The sequence below is a fragment of the Ambystoma mexicanum genome (assembly GCF_040938575.1).
Source record: "Ambystoma mexicanum isolate Mex_15411 chromosome 12 unlocalized genomic scaffold, UKY_AmexF1_1 Mex_chr12_unloc.2, whole genome shotgun sequence".
NCBI classification, from domain to species: domain Eukaryota; kingdom Metazoa; phylum Chordata; class Amphibia; order Caudata; family Ambystomatidae; genus Ambystoma; species Ambystoma mexicanum.
In genome coordinates this window covers 4,283,554-4,291,424 of record NW_027182323.1, presented here as the reverse complement: position 1 = coordinate 4,291,424, position 7,871 = coordinate 4,283,554, and positions in this window count along the sequence as shown.

Here is a 7,871-nt window from a genome sequence, read left to right as displayed (position 1 = left end):
ATCTTGAAAACACGGTATGTGAGCAAACTCACGACCACACGGAATTAGTGAAGCGAGTTGGAGGCATGGAAGAGCACCTCAAGCATATCTGGACGAAACAAGCTGGCCTAGAAAATATGTCGAGAAGAACCAATGTGTGCCTTCGGGGGGTCCCACGCCAGGTCCAAGACCACAAACTGGCTGAATACATGAGAGACCTCTTTAAGTCTCTGCTAGAGCTCCTAGATTCTAAAGAGCTAGTCCTGGACAGGACCCACAAGGTCTTTTCCTCTGCACAACAGAGACGCAATCTTCTGCCAGACGTCTTCTACCGTGTCCACTTCTTTCACCACAAAGGCCGATTATGGTCACGGCTCGAAGGCCGGAGCCGGTAGTCTTTCGAGGACTTCCCTCGCTCGGTTCCTGGACCTTTCACTATATACTTTGCCTAACCACCGACACTTGCAGAAGGTCACCTACTGGTTACAGTCACAAAAGGTTTGCTATCGCTGGGGGTTCTTTTGTAAATTTATCTTTAACATTCACAATCACCATTACATCATTGGCTCAGAAGACGAGGCAAAGGAGCTGATTGAAGAGGTGGATGTGGCCCGCTTCTCAGAGGTTCGGGAGCCAGATAATGCCTATTTTGGGCCCCTTCCTAGAGACAAGAGGAGGAAACACAAAGTGCGGCATGTGCCGATGGATCGAACACCTCCATCTGGAGCCACACTGGACTCGAGGCCACCGGACTGATCTTGAGGCGTCGAGAGACTTTCGCTGGCAGAGAGGGGTCCAGACGCAAAATATGAGGGCTTCTGAGATGTGTTCACTGAAGAATTGCCCACTCAATGGGTTCTGCAGCCCTTGGAAGGACACCAACCTAGTACGCTTCTTTATTGCTATAAATCGATGAGGAGGGGCTTGGCGCACCTTCGGGAGCCCTGAGCAGATAACACCCGCTACTGTCGACTTTATGTCATGATTGAAACTTTTTAGACAACTTTTTCAATGCTCATTTTTGTTTTATTTGGGTTTTAATCTTGAGAATTTATATTTGCCTTGTAACACACAACTTGACCAGATGCCTTTGTTGAGTGATTGGATCCTGGCCTATGGCGAAGATCGGCTAGTAAGCGCCTTGTAGTCTTACCTGAGCGGGTTCATGATGGGGACTTCTGACATAGTCTGTATTACCCTGGACTAGTTGTGAAATACATTTTGTGACTTTCTAGATATTTTGTGTTATTCCTTTGTGTTGTTTTTTGAAATAATGTATATACTATATCACTCGCACTACCCTTTTGCCCTAGCACGTTTGTGATACTGTTGTTATGCAAGCCACTGTTGAATCACGTTACAATATTGTGTAGAAATGATGGACGATCATTGAGACTTATGCTCAAATTAATTAAAATGCTTGATTGAATCAAGACAAATAACGTGTCACCTAACAATCTCAAATTCCTTGAATAAGATGCTAACATGTAACGAATTGAATACTCATAAAGAAATTAAAAAATAGATTTTAAATTAACCACTGGTAGGAACATCTCCTCTTGTGTGTGGATTAGTTATGATCAGACAGGCTTCATACAAAAAAACCCCAATATTCGCAGAGTAGTGGACCTCATAGCGCTGGCCCCTCAAAGCCCGGGGAAAGTTTCATTGTTGTCCCTTGACGCTCACTGAGTGTTTGATAGTATGTCTTGGGACTATTTGAAATTGTTACTCCCAGCCTTCGGCTTCAGCCTGCGCCTCACCAAACTGGTGCTTGTGAATTTCCAGCCCCTCGCATTAGAGTCAACTGTCGCTGTCCTCCCTGGTATCCCAAGGTAAAGTGACTAGACAACAATGTACCCTATAACCCCTGGTGTTTGCCCTAGCTGCTAGCCCAAAGCATTCGCCTCCATCCTGACACTCATAGCTTTGTGTATGGGGGGAAAATGTCACAAGTTAGCATTATGCGCAGATGATGTGTTGTGCTGTTTGAATGATTCGCTCACTTCTCTGCCAGTTCTCATGGGCTTCTTACCCCAATTTACTAAAGTCCCAGGGTTTGAGATAAGCTATGAGAAATCAGTTGGTATGGGTTTCACCAGAAATGCCAGTGGCATTGGCAACCCTAAGGGAAGCATTTCCTTTTTGATGGACGGACAGAAACTTCTCCTATCTGGAAGTGCATCTAACCCCCACCCACTCAGGTCTACTGAAGGCTAATGTCCTGGGGTTGTGGAGAGAAGCCAAGGAGCTTTCTCAAAGGTGGGACTCACAGGTGATATGATATGATTGGTTATCGCGGACCCAAGGATCGAACCTGTGTGGCTCCATGTCCAAGGCGAGCACGTTGCCGCTGAGCTATCACAGGTGATCTCGTGGTTAGGCCGCATTTCTGCTGTCAACATGACTCTCCTTACAAAGCTGCTGTATATGTTTCAGCACTGCTTGCGCTTATCCCAGAACGCGAATTACTTGACCTGCAAAAAGCAGTTGGGCAGGTCATCTGGCAGTGCAAAAGACCACATATTTCTTGCAAGCGCCTTACAAGAAGGAAAATGCTGGGTGGGCTGGGTGTTCCATCAATTCCAAGGTATTTTCGGGCCGCTCAGGTCGCCTCTATGTTGGGTTGGGCAGGGGCTGGGAAGACCCCTGTAGGGGAGGACTGGTCCAGGAGACCCCTCTTGCCTGCGTTTCCTCCCCAGGTGAGGGCTATGGCACATCGGGCGTTCCCTCGTGCCACCCGGGCCCAGGTGGTGGAGGGCTCACCCGCTGGAGACATTGCCCACACGTACCGAGTGCCCACACGTATTGATTGCCACACAAATTTAGCTAGGCCCGAAAACCATTTTTTGCCCGGTAAAGATGGTGTGAGCTCAGCGCACTGTAGCGCGGCCCCCACCCTTGGAGAGTCACATCCCTGTTGCCGCAGCACCCTGGCAGATCCGCTGCGAGCACGTTCCCACGAACAAGACGGACATGAGCTAGCGCAATACGCTAACATTGTAACAGTTCACCTCCCGCAGTGTACTATCACTATCAGCATGACCCGGCCAGCAGGCCTGAACAATGAGAAGAACGGTAAAATGGTCATCTGATGGCAGACAGTCTTTATATATATGTATATATTAATGTCAAGACCTCTTGCAAAGTATGCTTTCTTCTACAAAATCTCCTATATTACAAACGCCTGTAGAATGTATTAAAATGAGAGAGCATGCTCCCATGATATAAGCAATGGCGAGCTCACACCATTACAGGTGGATGTTAATAATAAAGGAACGCTCCAGGGATCTGTTTGTTGCGTGGATCACTGGGCAACCTACCTCCCATGGTTTTGTGCCATAACCACGCTAATGCTGCTAGAGTACACGAGAAAGCGAATGCAACTATACTATGAACTCATGTAAAGGATGCGCGAGAATGCACTTATCATGTGTGTATGTCTAAGCCCCTTATGTGCCACCACCGTCACGTACAGTGGCGGGTCGTTTTCTATGTACTCCACCGACCCAACTACTACCTCATTTACTGCGAATGTATATGCATGTAACTAAAATACTGTAACTGCTAGAACATAATATACAAATATGGTGCTCGGACTGGGTATAATCGAGACACATCCAGCGAAGTTAAATGCATGTTTTAAAGTGATTTTGAATAAGTATTATAGAAAGTGTTCAAATGTTTGTGATGTCTTTACCTACATTCGGCAACACACGAGGGAGATACCTTTGTGAATGCGTACAAGGCCATTCCCCCTCCCACCCTGCGAAGGCTGCCAAGACATGAGAACAGAGGCCCGCTCTGCGCTACCCCACCTCCCCCGACTAGACTGGAGCCACTTCAAAGATTTGTAGCCCCCACTGCAGCACCCAAGGCCGCGGCCAGCCACCTGCATTATTTACAACCGAGCAGTAAACCTTTGTCTAAACTCAAGCGCCCCCTCGTAAACCCCACAACCCACCGGACCATCTTAGACTTATGGCCCTGTGCAATCAGGACACCCAACACTTTGACAACACGCAGCGGAACATCCATAACAACTTCTAACAAGACAGGAAGACCTGTACCGCCCGTCCCTGGCCCCAAAGCTTAGCCCCTCGACCTATGGCCCCGGTCAACAGGACACGGGTAACCAGGCCTCGATATATTACCTCCAGACCCCTCACAAGGTGCATTCCTCCTGTGTTGCATTAACCTATAAAATAACCTATTGGAAGATTTACTAAAGAGAATAACACTGTAAATGACTGAATGACTGCGGTGTGCATGGCCGAGGGCAAGTAAGTCAGAAAAGGCATTCATCTCTGCCACAGGCAGCATTGGCACACCAACACCGCCCGGATGAACTCAAGCCGACCTGCCAGGCCCAGCCCAACCCACGAGGGTGACCAGTGACGTCCTTCAGCCAAGACCAACCACGCCGCAGCAGCACCTATAGTTAGTCGTCGCCACCCAATCCCAATGAACTTGTGCCCCCTATAGTATGTAGGTTTTGATGACGTTTTTTGTAAATATATACGCCTGTCTTTGCTATTGTCAGACAGAGCGCTCTCGGAGTTTGCAGAGTTCTTTGCATGCCCAATTCTGATTGATAAACTCCCATTTACGCTCACCCGCACTCTGTCTTGGCCTTATTCCCATTTTGGGAGAGTCCTTCATTGTCTCTCATTGCGGGGAGGATCGTGCTGTTTGGGGACGCTTGCTTTCAGTGGTGACCCCGATAGCGTGATTTTTATTTCTTCCCAACTCCTTATAACCGTCCCCTTTTGGCACGAGAATCTCCGGTCGAAAAGGGATACGCACGGTGAGCCAGCTCCGGGAGGCTGCCCGCCAACGGCGACCGGTACACTAAGAAGTGCGCACTCAATAGAGAGAGGGTACGGGATCCCGGTTGAAAAATCCCCTTTGAGTACCGCTCGCCGGAGCCGGGGCTGACTGTTGAGCTGACGGCGACACTGCCTGGACGGACCCAGTTTCGGAGACTATCGGTTCAAGACGGGCACGTGAGTACTAAGTGCGAGCGATTGTAAGGGGAGCGGGGAGAGAAGTGTAGGACAGGTAACGAAGAGGGGGGTACGCAGATCTACTAAGGATCATCTTGAACTTTTCTTGCTTTTTCTTTGCATATGGCCATTAGGATTACGAGGTGAATAAGAGATAAAAGTGACGGGAACCTAGCTCCGAAAGGGGGTGGAAGGCGGCGCCGCATAGTGCTATCTTGACTAGTACTGGGAATATATGAAGAAGTGGAGTATAAAATAAAAGTGTTCATCAAAAGGGGACACTGAGAGTACATTAGTGACCGCTATTACTCTTTTCCTTTCTTTTCTTTAAGGGTAGGGGGGAGAATATAGAACTGTGATTAGCACAAACTTAGGGAGACAGTAAGAGAAAAAGAGTCCTACTAGAAGGGGGGAAAGCAGGTTAATATCTATATATATGCGCATCTAGATATTCAAATAAGACGAACAGGGACAGCCGGCTAGGGAGGAAAGGGAGGGCAGCCTGAATGGTGAATTGAGTGGTGCCAAGAGGTGTGTGCACCTCGGATGTGCTAGAAGAGATTTTGATGTTGTGAATGTGTGAAGTGGTTATAAATGAGTAATAATTAAATGGTCATGGTAAGTGTGGCCGGATAAAAGTTTTTTTTTCCTTCTGAGACAACATCACCATAGTGAAGTGAGTGAGTACCTTTTTGATTTCCAGGCCGACATTGTCAAAATAAAGGATGGGTTGCTCTTGTATGTGCCCCACAAGGAGAACAGAATAGACATTGTGTACGGCCAGTTTTGCATTGCGCAGTCAGGGAGGAGGAGAGCCCAAAGGGAGCCAACATTGAATGTGAAGTAAAATATAAAGAATAACATTGATACTGCATTTACATTGTAGTTGCAAACCCACGGAGACACACCAGCACTAGGAGGGCGCAGAGATGGGGGCTGAAACACCCTTATCACATATTTGTAAGAATCTCCCGGGATACGTGGAGCGGATTAAAAAATATCACGACCAATGGGTGACCGAGCTAAAGGGGGAGGGGTTACCTCAGATTTGGCCCGAGGGAGGGTCATTTGATAAAAGTGTTCTGGATACGGTGGCCACATGCATTTTTCTAAAATACAAAGGAAAGCAGCTGCAGAATAGGAGGGAAATATTAGACCTTTGGAGGTTATTTGAAGAAGTACCACCGCCTAAAACACCAGCATTAAATCCTGATTTCCCGTCCACCACAGACAATCCACTACTAATACAGAGAGATGTCAAAGAAGTGCCAAGTGTAGCGCCACCAGTAGAGGTAATAAGTCTGTACCCAATATTAAAGAAGCCTGTGCCCGCAGAGGGGTACAGTGACCCCGCTTACATACCTCCCCCAAAAGATACTACACCCCACCGGCCCACGGCGCCTCCGCCATATGAAAGCACGAGGGAGCGAGCCCAGGCAGGCACACAAAGGGTAGATATAGAGAAGCTCACAGATGATTTAGAGTCAAGACTGTCGATAGCAAAAGACGAGCTCTCAAGGATAAAAGACATATGCGAACGAACAGCACTAGATGCAACTAGATCAGGGCGTACGTCCAGAACACCAGGTGAACATAGAAAGCCCGAAGAGGGGTGGAAAAAGGGCGAGATCCTGTTCAGGATTGAGGAAGAACCAACGCGAATAATAGAAGTAGGGTCCCGAGAGGGAGATGTTGTAAATGAAGAAAGGCTTGGGGGAATTAGAGAGGAATTGCTGTGTGATATAAGGGACGAGTTAGAAGAAAGCGACAGGATGAGTATGGCGATGGGAGGGGGAAGCGAGGGGGAGGAAGGTACGTGTTCAATGAGAACACTGGACGATGAATGGACGGGGCGATTAAGGAACAGAGTGGGGAAAATGGCACCACTGGGAACATCAGCAGCCAAAACGGGCCCGGATGGGACGACGAAAGGGAAGCTACAGCTCCCGTTGATACACAGGGGAGGAGGGAGGCCTAACTATATCCCATGGGCGCAGATGGATAAAGCCAATTTATTAAAGCTATTGCCCCCGTTATCAGGAGGGGAAAGTAAGTGGATATATGCCTTTGAGAAACATACTGCTGGGGTACCCCTAGCTATAGGAGATGTGAAAAGTCTACTCGTGTCAGCAGTGAGCGATCAGGCTGAAAGAGTATGGGTAAAAGCCGGTTTCCCGGGAGTAACGTTAGACTGTGACCGCCATGATGGGGCATCCTTTAACACAGTGCGTGCCAGGGTGTGGGATGCCTTACGCGAAACATTCCCAGACACACCGGACTTACAGTCAGTGATGCAGTGTACAATGAATGACGGGGAGGAAGCTATGGATTACATTTTTCGGGTCCAAGAGATGTGGAGAGCAGAAACTGGCACGCCCTGGTATCAATCGACATCTTTATTTTATTTTATTATAAAGAGAGGGCTCCCAAAGGAAGTGCAGAAGGCGCTTGACAAGATAGCAGGTATTGAAGCAAAGGGATGGCCAGAAATTCAGAGCATAATAGTACACCATTGCAAACGAATTAAGGAGAGGGAGAAGGAGGTGGCGCAGAAAAGATTGGCAGACGAGGCGAAGTTAGTACAGACAAAGTTAGTGAAGGTTGCAGCAGCAGTAGCCGCGCTCCCACACAGTAGGGAGGGAGATGATGAGGAGGAGGGGCTGATAGCACTCCAAGGAAGGGTGGCAACTAATTGGGCGGGAACAGCACAGCGGCAGTGGACTGAGCAGGAGCAAGGTGGAGGTCCGCAGTGGCAAGAGTGGACCCCTCGAGGGGGACGAGGTGGGTACAGGGGCCGGAGAGGAGGCGGACAAGGGTACGGGGGAATGGGAGGAAATGGATGGCAGGGTCCCAGGGGCCCCCAGGGGAGTTGCTGGAACTGTGGAC